Source organism: Arachis hypogaea, chromosome 19 (assembly GCF_003086295.3).
Source record: "Arachis hypogaea cultivar Tifrunner chromosome 19, arahy.Tifrunner.gnm2.J5K5, whole genome shotgun sequence".
Taxonomy (NCBI): Eukaryota; Viridiplantae; Streptophyta; class Magnoliopsida; order Fabales; family Fabaceae; genus Arachis; species Arachis hypogaea.
In genome coordinates, this window is record NC_092054.1 from 111943000 (window position 1) to 111958938 (window position 15939).

Consider the following 15939-nt stretch of genomic DNA (forward strand, 5'->3'; position numbering starts at 1 on the left):
GCTCTGCTTGACTCTGTATGGAGAGAATTGGATGAAGCTTTTCATGCTTTTTCTCCATGTTTACAGAAGAAGATCCTTGAGCCTTAAACACAAGGTAGTCCTCATTCAATTGAAGGACTAACTCTCCTCTGTCCACATCAATCACAGCCCTTGCTGTGGCTAGGAAGGGTCTTCCAAGGATGGTGGAGTCATCCTCATCCTTTTTAGTGTCTAGGATTATGAAGTCAGCAGGGATGTAAAGGCCTTCAACCTTCACTAAGACATCATCTACAAGTCCATAAGCCTATTTTATTGATTTGTCTGCCATCTCTAGTGAGATTCTTGCAGCTTGTACCTCAAAGATCCCTAGTTTCTCCATTACAGAGAGTGGCATGAGGTTTATACCTAACCCCAGGTTACACAGAGCTTTCTCAAAGGTTATGGTGCCTATGGTACAAGGTATTAAGAACTTTCTGGGATCCGGTTTCTTCTAAGGTAATTTCTGCTGAACCATGGCATTCAGTTCATTGATGAGCAATGGAGGTTCATCCTCCCAAGTCTCATTACCAAATAACTTGGTATTCAGCTTCATGATTGCTCCTAGATACCGAGCAACTTGCTCTTCAACAAGATCTTCATCCTCATCAGAGGAAGAATCTTCATCAGAGCTCATGAACTGCAGCATTAAGTTCTATGGAATCTCTATGATCTCTATATGAGCCTCAGATTCCTTTGGTTCATCAATAGGGAACTCCTTATTGGTCAGTGGACGTCCAGCAAGGTCTTCCTCACTGGAAATCACTATTTTTTTACTCTCTCCAGGTTTGGCCACTTTGGATATAGTTATGGCCTTGCACTCTCTTTTGGGATTCTCTTCTGTACTGCTTGGGAGAGTACGAAGAGGAGTTTCGGTAACTCTTTTACTCAGTTGACCAACTTGTGCCTCCAGATTTCTAATGGAGGACCTTGTTTCAGTCATGAAACTGTGAGTGGTCTTTAGTTAGATCAGAGACTATGGTTGCTAAGTCAGAGAGGCTCTGCCTAGAATTCTCTGTCTGTTGCTGAGATGATGATGGAAAAGGTTTGCTATTGCCAAACCGAATTCTCCCACCATTATTATTATTGAAGCCTTGATTAGGCTTCTGCTGATCCTTCCATGAAAAATTAGGATGATTCCTCCATGAAGGATTATAAGTTTTTCCATAGGATTCTCCCATGTAATTCACTTCTTCCATTCCAGGATTCTCAGGATCATAAGCCTCTCCTTCATGGGAGGCTTCTTTAGCACTGCCGGATACACTTGCAATCCAGTCAGATTCTGAGTAATCATATTGACTTGCTGAGTCAATATCTTGTTCTGAGCCAATATGGCATTCAGAGTGTCAACCTCAAGAACTCCTTTCTTCTGAGATATCCTACTGTTCACATGATTTCTCTTAGAAGTATACATGAATTGGTTATTTGCAACCATGTCAATGAGTTCCGGGGCTTCTGTAGGTGTTTTCTTCAGATGAAGAGATCCACCAGCAGAGTGATCCAATGACATCTTGGATAATTCAGACAGACCATCATAGAGTATACCTAAGATGCTCCCTTCTGAATGCATGTCAGAAGGACACCTTCTGATCAATTGCTTGTATCTTTCCCAAGCTTTATAGAGGGATTCACTTTCCTTCTGTCTAAAGGTTTGGACTTCCACTCTTAGCTTACTCATCTTTTGAGGTGGAAAAAATTTAGCCAAGAAAGCATTGACTAACTTTTCCCAAGAGTTTAGGCTTTCTCTAGGTTGTGAGTCCAGCCATATCCTAGCTCTGTCTCTTACAGCAAAGGGAAAAAGCATAAGTCTGTAGACCTCGGGATCAACCCCATTGGTCTTAACAGTGTCACAGATTTGCAAGAATTCAGCTAAGAATTGATGAGGATCTTCTAATGGAAGTCCATGAAACTTGCAATTCTGCTGCATTAGAGAAACTAATTGAGGCTTAAGTTCAAAGTTGTTTGCTCCAATTGTAGGAATTGATATGCTTCTTCCATAGAAGTTGGAAGTTGGTGCAGTAAACTCACCAAGCATCTTCCTTGCATCTCCATCATTGTTGTTGGGTTCGGCTGCCATGTCTGCTTTTTTTTCGAAATTTTCTGTAAGGTCCTCTCCGGAGTGTTGTGCTTTAGCTTCTCTTAGCTTCCTCTTTAGTGTCCTTTCAGATTCAGGATCAGCTTCAACAAGAATGTCCTTATCCTTGTTCCTGCTCATATGAAAAAGAAGAGAACAAAGAGAGAATGAGAATACTCTATGTCACAGTATAGAGATTCCTTTATGTTAGTATAAGAATAGAAGAATAGAAGAATGAGAAGAGAGATGAGATGAGTAATTCGAACAGAGAGAAGAGAGAGGGGTCAAATTATTAGATGAGTAGAAGAGAAATGTTAGTAAATAAATAAAATAAATAGAAAGAGATGAGAGAGAGAGTATTCGAATTTTAAGAAGAGGGAAAAGAAAAATATTTTTATTTTTATTTAATTAATTAAGTTAGTTTCGAAAATTTGAAAAGAAATATAAGAAAATTAAAAACTAAAACAATTAGTTAATTAAAAAGATTTTTGAAAAAGTGGTTAGTGATTTTCGAAAATTAGAAGTGGAAAAGTAGTTAGATGGTTTTGAAAAAGATAAGAAATAGTAAACTTTTTAAAATTAAAACAAACAAGTCAAGTAGTTAGTTGAAAAAGATTTGAAAATAAATTTTGAAGAGATAAGAAGTTAGAAAAATATTTTGAAATTAAAATTTTAAAAAGATATGATTGAAATTTATTTTGAAAAAAAATTGAAAAAGAAATTAAAAATATTTGATTTTTAAAATTAAAGTTGATGACTTGACTAACAAGAAACTAAAAGATATGATTCTAGAATTTAAAGATTGAACCTTTCTTAACAAGAAAGTAACAAACTTGAAATTTTTGAATCAAAACATTAATTGTTAGCAAGGATTTTCAAAAATATGAAATAAAATTAAGAAAAAGATTTTGAAAAATTAGTTTTAAAATTTTCAAAACAATTAAAAGAAAAATGAAAAATATTTTGAAAAATTTTAAGAATGAAATTCGAAAAACATAAAAAAAATGAAAAAGAATTGATTTTGAAAAAGATTTGAAAAGATAAAGTTTTAAATTGAAATTTTTGACTTGACTAACAAGAAATAAACAACTAAATTTTAAAAATTTTTGACCAAGTCAACTCAAAATTTCAAAAATTATGAGAAGAATAAGGAAAAGATATTTTTTTTTACTTTTGAATTTTTAATGAGGAGAGAGAAAAACAACAAAATGAAAAAAATAAAAATTTAAGATCAAAACAAATAATGCATGCAAGAACACTTTGAATGTCAAGATGAACACCAAGAACACTTTGAAGATCATGATGAATATCAAGAACATATTTTTGAAAATTTTTAAGAAAAGAAAGACATGCAAGACACCAAACTTAAGAACTTTTGTAATAAGGACACTAACAATTTGAAAATGCATATGAAAAATAAGAAAAGACACAAAACAAGAAAATGTAAAGATCAAACAAAGAAAATCATCAAGAACAACTTGAAGATCATGAAGAACATAATGCATGAATTTTCGAGAATTTTAAGAAAATTAAAAAAATGCAATTGACACCAAACTTAAAATTTGACACAAGACTCAAACAAGAAACACAAAATTTTTTTTTATGATTTTATTAAATTTTTTTGTATTTTTTTTTAAATTATTTTGGAAAAAGAAAATAAAGAAATTCAAAATTTTTAATAAGAATTCTAGGATTCATGCAATGTTAGTCTACAGTTTCAGTCCAAAAGAATTAGACATGGCCAAATGGCCAGCCAAGCTTTAGCATAGAATTATATATGAGAATCCAAAGGCTCCTCCAATAGCTGCAATGATAAGTGGAAGCTTCAGTCCAAAAGAATTAGATATGGCTTAATAGCCAGCCAAGCTTCAACATATCATCATGGAGCTCTAAGGTGGAATTCATTCTTAAAATTTTTGAAGAACATTTTTTTCGAAAACTTTTTTTTTTTGAAATATTTTTAAAAACTTTTTGAAAAGAAAATAAAGGTTGAAACAAGAAAGAAGGTTACCTAATCTAAGCAACAAGATGAACCGTCAGTTGTCCAAACTCGAATAATCCCCGGCAACGGCGCCAAAAACTTGGTGCATGGAATTGTGATCACACTTTTCACAACTCCGGTACAACTAACCAACAAGTGCACTGGGTCGTCTAAGTAATAAAACCTTACGCGAGTAAGGGTCGATCCCATGGAGATTGCCGGTTTGAAGCAAGCTATGGTCATCCTGTAAATCTTAGTCAGGCGGATTCAATTTGTTATGAGTTTTGATAATTGAAAGATAAATAAAACATAAATTAAAATAAAGATACTTACGTAATTCATTGGTGGGAATTTCAGATAAGCGTTTGGAGATGCTTTGTAGCTTCTGAACCTCTGCTTTCCTATTGTCTTCATCCAATCATGCGTGCTCCCTTCCATGGCAAGCTGTGTGTTGGTGAATCACCGTTGTCAATGGCTACCATCCATCCTCTCAGTGAAAATGGTCCAGGTACGGTTTTTGTATGGCTAATCAACTGTCGAATCTCTCGTCTCGGATGAAAAATACCAGGCACAGCTACCGCACGGTTAATCATCTGTCGGTTCTCACTTGTGTCAGAATAGGATCTCTCTATCCTTTTGCACACTGTCACTGCACCCAACATTCGTGAGTTTGAAGCTCGTCATAGTCATCCCGCCCCAGATCATACTCAGAATACCACAGACAAGGTTTAGACTTTCCGGATCTCAGAAATGCTGCCAATTAGTTCTAGCCTCTACCACGAAGGTTCTAATCTCACAGATTCGAATGCTCTATTATCAGCAGAGGTAAGTCAAATCCATGGATCATAGACCTAAGAGACTATACTCTGGCTGTCATCCAATGACTACGTTGAACATCATGCAGACCGCTTGTGGTTGTCAGGCACGCGGATCTTGGCTAAGCGAGTAATGAAGATAGTGAGTGATTGTCACGGGTCACCCCTTCATTCTAACTTAACTGAATTAAGTACGAGAGTATATCTTGGAGAAGAAGTAAGCGTGAATTGAAAGAGAAACAATAGTACTTGCATTAATTCATGAAGAACAGCAGAGCTCCGCACCTTAATCTATGAGGTGTAGAAACTCCACCGTTGGAAAATACATAAGAGAAAAAGGTCTAGGCATGGCCGAATGGCTAGCCTCCCATTGTGAAAAATGGCATAATGCCTGGATACAATAGTAAAAAGTGCTATTTATACTAAACTAGTTACTAAGGATTACAGAAAATAAGTAACTAAGTGCAGAAATCCACTTCCGGGGCCCACTTGATGTGTGCTTAGGCTGAGAATTGAGCTTTACACGTGTATAGGCCTTTTCTAGAGTTAAATGCCAGTTTGGGCGTTTAACTCCAGTCCTGGTGCCAGTTCTGGCGTTTTACACCAGAAAAGGGTCTCTAGCTGGTGTTTTATGCCAGTTTGGGCCATCAAATCTCGGGCAAAGTATGTACTATTATATATTGATAAAAAGCCCAAGATGTTAGCTTTTCATTCCAATTTAGAACGCCTCAATTGGACTTCTGTAGCTCCAAAAAATCTCGTTTGAGTTCAGGGAGGTTAGAATCCAACAGCATCTGCAGTTCTTTCTCAGCCTCTGAATCAGATTTTTGCTCAGGTCCCTCAATTTCAGCCAGAAAATACCTAAAATTACAAAAAAACACACAAACTCATAGTAAAGTCTAGAAATGTGATTTTTGCATAAAAACTAATAAAAATATAATAAAAAGTAAGTAAAACATACTAAAAACTACCTAAAAATAATGCCAAAAAATGTATAAATTATCCGCTCATCAATCAGCAGTATGCATATTTGATTCTATCATAATATAAACTCAAATGGATTATGATGAAAACTCAAGCATAATATAAACTCTCTTTTGGGAAAATTCAAGCTATCTGAATGAACTGAAATAGATTATGATGAAAACACAAAAAACTAGTTATTGCTGCTGCAGTTGGATCAAAACCTCTCATGAGTATGAACATGCATTCTCTTTAATGGGATTGCTTGATGACCATATGACTTTAGCTTAGGTACTTACAATTCAAAGGGGTTGAAATTTATGCATAATTGTGACATGTATAATATCTCTATTCACACATTAATATTTTTTTCATGTTTTTGCTTGTTTCAGCTTGATAACATTGATTTAGACTTATCACAGTCCTTGGAGCTATATTATCTCATATCTTCACAGCTTCTACTCCAGAATCAAAGCTTCCTTCAGCTTACACTTGTTCCATTTAGGTTGGTTAAAAGTTGAAACATTTTAGAACTTTGTATACATTATATTTCATCATTAGACTGCATCTAAAACTATATAAGAAATGCTTATACATATATGTACCTGATTATGTTATGTATTGATAAACTGCATGCAACATAATAACCTTGTATAGGTGAAGGGGCATTATTGTTAATGTCTTCAATGGGTGCTTCAGCTGAAGAGAACCTTACAATGCGAGCTCATATATAGCTTTGTGCTTCAATGGGTGTTTTAAATATGTTAGAAGTATTTTATAGCTTTGTGCATTTTATCATTTATAAATAGAAAACATGGAGTTTGAGACAAGAACCTGATATACATGTTTATCTCTGAATTCTACCTTTTTTTCTCTCAAATATTTCATAGTGTCCTGTTAGATTCTGACATCTTCATGTGCTAAAACACTGTTGGACTCTCCTTGGAGTATATTGTTGGAATAAATGAACTCTCAGCTCAAAATTGCTGCCATTGTTGCAATTAGCTAGTTTTGGATTCAGCACTCATTCCATGGTTAGTGCCACCTGTAAACCTCGAGTAATTAGTAAATAATTAATCAATAAATTAATTAGTAATCAAGCAAATTAGAAAATAGAATTTTATAGTTTAAGGTGTTAGAGAAAATTAAAACAAGAATTTTGACACCAATTTTAAAGAATTTGGCCCAAGATTAGGCTGAATCGGTCAGACCGGGCCCAAATCGGGCCCTAGGCCCATATATAAAACACCAACACACAGCCTTATCCTCCTTAAAGAAATGAAATCACGTTGCAGAGGGGGTAAAGGAACGAACCCTAAGTTCCAAATTCACTTCAACTTTTAAATCCTTCTAACTTTTGATCCGGAACTCCGATTGATGAGCCGTCAATGGTCACGCGTTTGTCTCGGAATTCTCTACGAAGCCCAGTAATCTGTTAGGTATGAAATCACTTCTCAGCTTCGATTTTCTCCTTCTCCAATTTCGAAATTCAATTTGAATGCATGTTGAATTTTGTGTAATTTCGGTGTTTAGGGTCGAATTAGCTTGCGGGTATTATCGGGTTTAGCTCATTGAAGCTGTGAGAAAGGTAAGCTCCCTCAAACCCTTTGTGAGATGTTGATTTGGTAAATTCTATATTGATTATAGTGATAATTGTGATGTTAGATTGAAATTGGTTATCGGTTGGAGTTAATTTGAAAAATTGGGAGCTACAGGATTAGCTTTGGATGCTGGGTATTGTTGGTAAAGGAGCTGGAGTTGTGGAGCTTGTGGTTCGGAAACGCTTGAGGTGTTCCGTGTTATCGGAAAATCGGCCAAGGTATGGTTTAGGTTTCTCGTATTTAATATACAGTGTCTTGTGAATACTTAGGCTAGACGACCATAGGATAGGTTGGAACGTAAAGGAATGCTTAATGCTTAGTACCTTTAGTGATGATTCGTGATATGAGTTGTGTCTTTGATTTGGTGATTGTTGTTGATGATAATAATAGGATGAGAATTGATGAGTTGGTGATTATGGTTATGCTGAAATTAGAACGCTAAAATGGTGTTTGAATAATGATTAGTTTGTTGGTAAATCTTGTTGATTATGTAATGAATGTTTGGTATGAGATGATGTGTATATTGAGGTATATTTATTTGAGGTAAGGTGTGGAGGTCTTGGCATTTTTAAATGGTGTGTGGTTGTGTTGAATATGAGTAAAGGAAGTGGGATTGAGTTTAGTCTTTCTGAAAATTAAGGTTTGAGCTTTTTGTGCAAATTTGGTTTTTGGCCGAACTTCAGCAGGCCATAACTTGGCTTCCAGACCTCCAAATGGTTTCAAACTTGTTTTATGTGAAAATTGGGTCCGTAAAACTTATACCGTTCAAAGAACGGATGAAAAATGATTTAAAATGAAAAAGTTATGCGTGTCGGAAGTTTGAGGTTAGAAATTAAAATTCTGCAGCTTTTGAAACTTAGTGAAATTTTTGGAGAAAAGCATGTCCATGCGTACGCGTGACCCATGCGTATGGGTGGCCCTATTTTAAGCAAAAACAGATTTTGTGTTTTAAAGATCAAACTCGAACCTCTAGATTTCTATTTTCATTTCTTTAGTCTAAATATTGTTAGTAAGCCTAGTCATAGAATGAAGTTAGGAAATTGTGGTAACTTGAAGGTGAAGAAAGATTCTTTCAAAAGGGTAATAAGTGATCAGAGGAGGTGATATTTGATCGATAAAGATGATGAGAATGGTATATGAGGTAATTAAGAGAGTAAAGGGACATTAATAATGATGTGTGAGACACTTAATGGTGTTAAATAATTAAGAATGATGAGATGAGATATGAATCACTGTGAAATTGAAGATGATAAATTGTAAGAAATGATTGAATAACTTGAGCTTGGGGTGTTGTCTCCCTATGTTAGCCGTGATTTTTTCCATGGTTATTGTTGAGCTTAGGGTGTTATTTCTCCAATGTCAGCTTGGGGTATTGTTTTCCCCATGTCAGCTTGGGGTGTTGTCTCTTCTCCCCATGTCAGCTTGGGATTCGTCCCATGGATATTATTGAGCTTGGGGGCGTTCTCTTCCACATTTCAGCTTGGGGATTCTCCCCATGGTGTATTTTTGAGTTTGAGAACATGTCAGGATGGCTACGTAACCAAGAATTGATATCAATAGCCATAGGACAGGCATGCATCATATGCATTTGTATGTATTGCTTGTATGTGCATTAATTGAGATTGCCTAATTGATTATAATATGCTAACTGTCATAATTGATATCTGTATTATCTGTATTCTACCTGTGCTTGCTTTGTCTGCTTGTTTGTCTTTGTAATTACCGGTAATGGAGGAATGGAGGAAAGGTGTAACACCCCAATTACCCTAAGCCTTACCTCTAGCCGTAAGGCAAAGGTTAATCAAAGGTTACAACAATCCTAAGGCTTATACATATTTATATATAGAAGAAAATAATATAATCTAGAAGCCTGATGAAGGAACAAGCTCAAAACAGAATTTCAAAAGCGCGAAACGTTCACATGAAGCTAATGCACAAGATACAAGATATAGGTGCAAGAAAATAGAACAAATGTATAGATATAGTAATATAAACATAGGGAACTAGCCACAGCTTGCGAAGTTTAAGCCGACTAGTTACAAATATAAAAATACAGAGTTTTCGAATTAAAACAACTTATACAACCTATCTCTCAACATAGCCTCTAAGGCCATAAAGATAAAATACAAAAAGATGTGAGAGTAACTATAACAAAGTAAAATAAATTAAACCAAGGAGGAACCATACTCCGCTCTGTCACCATATCCGCAATCTCACCGAAGTAGATTATGACCTGCATCTGAAAAACAACAACAAAGTATGGAATGAGAACCGGAGGTTCTCAGAATGGTAACAGTGCCCAATGTTGTAAGATGTAAGGCTCCAGGACGCCGAAGGCAATCTTAGAACTTCACATCACATACTGATATTCAAGCTTAGAACAAAATAAATAAAAGAACTTAAACCATAAACCAGGGTTATCTAAACTTAGGGGGATTCTAACTAACACTAATCACACTACTGTATCCCACAGCCTTCGCCAACCTTATCTCCGTGCAATCCCATCGCCACCGCCTACCTAACCTCCTCAGCACCAGACAATCACAATTAATGCAAACAAATAAAACATAAGTAGAAGCATATAAAGCAAGTAGTTCAAGTAAGCAAATAGGCATGTTATACAATTAGGCAAACTCACGTAATCAAAGTAAACAAGTACATAAAAGATGCATATGATGAATGCCTATCCTATTGGCTCGTGATATCACTTGTCGGTCCATAAATGCCAACCCAACACATCCTTTCGGATGTCGCTTTTCTACCGCACCCACGAATATAGTGTCGGGCACACTCTATTGACCCACAGATATTGTGCCAGGCACACTCTATTCACCCATGGATATAGTGCCGAGCACACTCGCATGCGTAACCCAAGGATATAGTGCCTGGCCCACTCTTGCAGCAGAAAAGATTATCAATCATAGTTCAATCCCAAGGACATAATACCCTGCACACTATCATACTTAACCCAAGGATATAGTGCCTGACACACTCTCATTATTTAACAAGATCATCATTCCTCTTTGAGTCTTCAACTCATGATAACCACCAGCAATTCATCACTTCAATTCCGAGCTCATTAGTTCATCAATTTCCCAATTCATTGTCAACAATCACCATATGCACCACTCTTCCTTCTCTCTCAACTAACTCATCCGCAACACACTAGAAACATAAACCTCCGTTTGCTAACTTTTCAAAGGAATACCCAACTTAAACTCCTAGGACCTTTCCCATAGTTCAATGCTCTAAAATAAGTCCAAGAGTCTTAAAATGGTGTTATAGAAGCTTACAACCTTGTTGGAAAGGTAGAATAGTAAAAAACAAAATAAAATTTGAGAAACAGGGCGTTGCGTCCGAACAGGGGTGGGCGTGCGCACGCCTAGGGAGATTTTTCAAAGTGTGCGTACGCACAGGTACTGATCCTTCCCGACTTGTGCGTGCGATCCTTCCCGACTTGTGCGTGCGCACAGGGCTGTGCGTCCGCACAGATCGTAAGTCTTCATTGATGTGCGCACACACAACCTATGCTAGCGCTGCTACTAGAGTCCTTTTCCCTGCCTGTGCATACGCACAGGTCTGTGTGTCTGCATAGAATAACATTTTCGCAAGGTTGTGCGTGCGCACAAGGCTGTGCGTGTGCACATATCAGAAATCCTGAAATTCTGCAACTTTGCAGAATTTCAGATTTTCAACACCAACTTTGAATGATCATAACTTCCTCTACAAAAATCCAAATTTTACAAACTTTATATCAATTTGAAGAGTTTTCAATGAATTTAATTTAAAATAAATTTCAGCAATTTTCAAAAACCGAGGCTCCAGTTATGATCCGTCAAAGTTCACCAAAAATTTGTTTTTACCAAAAACCTTAAAAACTTACTTTTACCAAAACTCTTATTTCAAAACCAAACTAATCACAACCCAACAATACCAAACAACCTAAAAGCCCATACCCTTCCTTTTTCAACTCAACCATCCACAATATCCCAATTACACTACTCAAGGTCTTAGTACCATCAAATTCCTTAATGATCAACATCCAACATCATCATAAATAATCTTTAACCAACAAACAAACATCAACAACCACTTCAAATCCTCATCACTTAACCTCAACATTATCAATCATATCCACATTTGTATTACCACACTCAACATACACACTCACCAACATCAACCAATATCAAAATATATAATTAACACCAACAACATCAATATTCATCATAAATTATCAACATACATCCTTACGCATCATAATCATCAATATCCTTTATTCCAAACCACAACAACATTTTACATTAACTCATTACCTTAAATTCTCATAATCCTCAATATTAACCCATATAATTAATAACCATGAATACTCATCAATACCAAAAATCTCCAACAATCATCATCAACCACACTAATCCCACACAACCAACAATTACATCAATTCACATATAATTATTCATCCACCAACAACATTCAATCCTATCTTAGGGTCAACTAGCCTAAGTGTCCAGAAACATTACATATTACATAAAAAAAACTGAAACCATACCTTGGCCGATTCCCAAACACACCAAACACCAAAATGAAGCCACCAAGCTTGATCCAAGGCCTCAACCAACTCCAACAAACACCAAAGCTCAAACTAACAACACATATATATACCAACATAAAAAATCTAAGATACACAAAGTAACTAAACACAAGGATTTAGTAAAACCTTACCTTACCCAATGTGAGTAGGGATAAAATTCAACAATTACCCGCTACTAGAGATCACCTAAATAAACAAAACCACAAAATCTACTCAAAAACCAAACATAAAAATGCGCAGAACCTAGGGCACAAAACTGGGAAGTGAGACACGATTTCTTACCCGGTTTGCTTAGATAAAAATGTAGAGCTCGTCGAGAGCTTCACGTGGCTATAAACAGCTCGTCAATCGGAGCTCCGGATCAAAAGTTATGGCTCCCGGAAGATGGAGGTGAATAGTGCACTCTCTCTTCTTCCTCCCTTCCCTCTTACCAGCGCCCCTTTCTCTTTTTGGGGAGCAAATGAGCTGAAAAGCTCATTAAAGGAGCTTATATATGTTGGACCTTGGGCCCGGTCCAACCCATTGGCGTTTTTGGTCCATTTTGCCCACTTTGGGCCAAAACCTTTAAGATTAGTGTCTGGTTTTCGATTCTAAATTATTTTTATCCTTTCAAAACAATAAATCACTTTTCAAAATATTATTTTCCAAACTACGCGGTACTGGATAGACTAGCGCCGGTACTGCCAGCTTAAGCGTCAGGACGCATTTTCATAGAAACTTTTCGAAAGAAAATACATTTTCCAACTTAGAAAAATTCACTGAAATCAAATTTCACATTTATATTTTCAAATTAAAACTTCTAAATTTTGAATCTATTCTGGTTTTACTTTATTAGAGAACCACCCTGATTTATGGTTTTTGTTTACACTACAAGAGACACGCCAAATAGCGGCGGTTTTTTTAGGAATTTGCGGCCGTTTTTAACCGCCGCAAACGAAATTCCACCGGTTCTACAAGCGTGACCTATTAGGGGGTGGAGATTTGATTTTGCGACGGTTTTGAGAAACCGTTGGCACAACCGCAGCAAATCAAATGATTGATTTTGTGGCAGTTTCAGAACCGCCGTTATTTGGTCATTGGATTTAAAAAAAATCTGCGGCGGTCCAAAACCACCACAAATTTATGTGGTTTTTTTAAAAGAATGCGACATGATTATATCACATACAAAGCGAATGTAAATGACTTGCTAGCATAACCTTCCCTTAAAATAAAAAATAAGATTATATCACCAGTTCATGCACATGAATAAATTCATGAAGCCATTTCACAATTTAAGACAAAATAAAAATTTTGACAAAGAATAAAAAAAGCATACTTTAACCTCTTTTATCATAATTTCTTGTTCTAACTGCAAAGCAAAATAGTGCAGTTATTAGCTAAACTACTTAATAATGCTTGTTGAACTCATCTCACATTCCAATTTAGACCTCTTCTCTCGGCTCCATTGTTCTTCATTGCTTGTTAACTCCATTTCAAGTTCCATACTTTGGTGAGACTGTTGTTGGTTCTCAGGAATCAAAGAATGCATGTTGAACTTGCTTTGAGTCCCCTCCATTACTCTATGCTGTTGGCTACTGGAACCATCTTTATTAACACAAGCTCTCTCATTTTCAGTACTAGGGTGATTGTTGTTGTTGTTCTTGTTGGCACTTGTGTTTTTTGTTTCAAGCATGTGTATTTCCTCAACCAATGGCTTTCACACTCGGACTCGAGCATTTATGAACCAATTTGACACCTACATTAATCAGTTTGTTACATATTTAGAGTATCTTCTATTAGTAAAAACTAAAGAGAATGTTTCTTGTACTCATTTTTCGTTACATAGTAACAAGTATTTATACTGACTGGTCCCATTCCCTTGCATGGGATGAAAATATGAAAATAAAAATGCTTACTTTATGACATTGTTTAAAGCTATCATATGATGAAATAGACCCCCTTTCAAAAAAGCTACTATATGAACATTATAGATTACAAATTCAATGAACTAGATATATAAAAAATCAACAAATAAAATGATGAATTTGAAAGGAATAATCCCCTACCTGGTTTTGCGAAAGACCTGTTTGTGTTGCCAACATGTGTTTATCAGTGTCTGGGGTAACTGAAATGAAATTCAAACAAAAAAATAAATAAATAATAAAACATGTTTTATTCATATAAACTAAGAATTACGCATTCAAGTACTATTTTTGTTTAAAATGGCTGACTACACGATACAAGGATACTATTTGTTATTAATATTAGTATTAATCGATGGAAAACAATACATATTAGAATATTCACTTCTGAACTTAGGACTTGGTGCTATAAGCCCTTACCTTTAACCTTACTCATATGAAGTGTCGAGCCACGGTGATATACATAATACATAACTTCAAACCTTATCACGTGTGAAACAAAGTTTAATAATGATCACAAGCATTTTACGATATAGTTTTCCAAATCTTGCAAGTTGCATTAATGTCTAACCAATCATATTCACAACTTTCCACTCACAAAATGTCACATTTTAGTAAGAGAACTACCTCACCTCAGCAAGTGCGCATTTGTTTCCTTTTGTCTCATGGTTAACTCCATTAACAACACCCTTCAAAATAAAAAAATATGTTATAACCATCACTGCAGAAAAAGAAAAAGCGAAAGAAGTCAAAAGAATACAATTATAAGCATGTACCATGACCTCCTTCCACTTGATGGTAGTTCTAGTAATCTTTGAGGTTCCCTCTTCCTCAAAGAATGAAAGTTTTAGTCAACTTGGTACCTTTAAAATAAGGATTCTCTTTAAAATTGTGAAAAGGTTATAATTTTTTCATTATTAGAATCAAGACAGAAAATAAACAAAATTGAGAGGAAATAGAAAAATTGATCCTATCATTAAACAAAATAGATATAAAAAAATAGGAAAAAATGAGAGAAGAATCTTACAAAGGTGATTGAGTAGCCCAACTTCATATCTTTGAAATCTTCAACATCAAGGGAATGTAAATACTTGAAGATCTATGTCATACAAAAATGTCAATGTATTAGAAATTGTTCAAGCCTTTCTTAACTCTTCCCAAAAAAAAAAAAAACAAGAATCTCATTGTGATACAATCTAACCTGTTACAATTCTTTAAAATAAAATTTCAACCCCAAAATATATCATAAACTAAAATAGTAGTAGAAATAATAAGAAGTAGTACATTCAAATCCTCAACAACTATGCAATAAGTACTTATAAATTAAATATTTTAAGAGTCTAAATTAGGACAACATAAAATACACTCAGACAATCAAAGCATCATGTAGCAGATAGCATAAAAGAATATAGATCCTTGGAAAAGAACATGACCTGCTAGTGATAATAACATCAAAGTATTAAAGCCAGGCAAAAGTTTTACTTCCATTTAACTTACTGGATCCAGAGAGGAAATTCATGACAATGTTTGTGTACTCCCACAAACTGCAAATGCCATATTGATAATGTTCCATCCGCCAGTAATAACCACAAGATAGTTCGACTAGTCATTAATACCCATTTGTTCTTAAGTTAGAGCATACTCTCATTTGCATTTTTCTTCTCCTCCATTCTTGTTCAGTTAATAGTTCACGAACCTTGATTTTGAGCTCTTTCTGGAACTCCTCTGAGTGTTCATATTGTTTATCATATTTTTCCTGATAAGCACAAAAGAGAATGAGAGAGAACAAAATATAATAGGTCTTTTGGTGGGAAAAGAAAGGCAACCAATATATTTTTTGTTTAGTGTTGATAGCATACTAATTATAAGATATTAGAACACGAGCAGGGGCTAGACAGATGCAAAACAAAAAGAAAGCCTCAGTGCCTCAGCCTCACAACAAGAGGGTATTCCAAAATTCTAGGTTCTAGGTGCATAATAAAGATCACAGATTTGTATAGA

At 35.4% G+C, this 15939-nt stretch overlaps 1 long non-coding RNA gene across 1 annotated transcript; it reads right to left on the reverse strand.

Moving 5' to 3' along the window:
* Positions 1 to 14079: 14079 nt before the first annotated feature.
* Positions 14080 to 15701, reverse strand: LOC140181996 (uncharacterized). Its single transcript, XR_011877758.1, has 3 exons — positions 14966 to 15701; positions 14571 to 14801; positions 14080 to 14141 (listed from the first exon to the last, which is right to left on the reverse strand). It is a non-coding gene; the product is annotated as an uncharacterized lncRNA (long non-coding RNA).
* Positions 15702 to 15939: the final 238 nt, after the last annotated feature.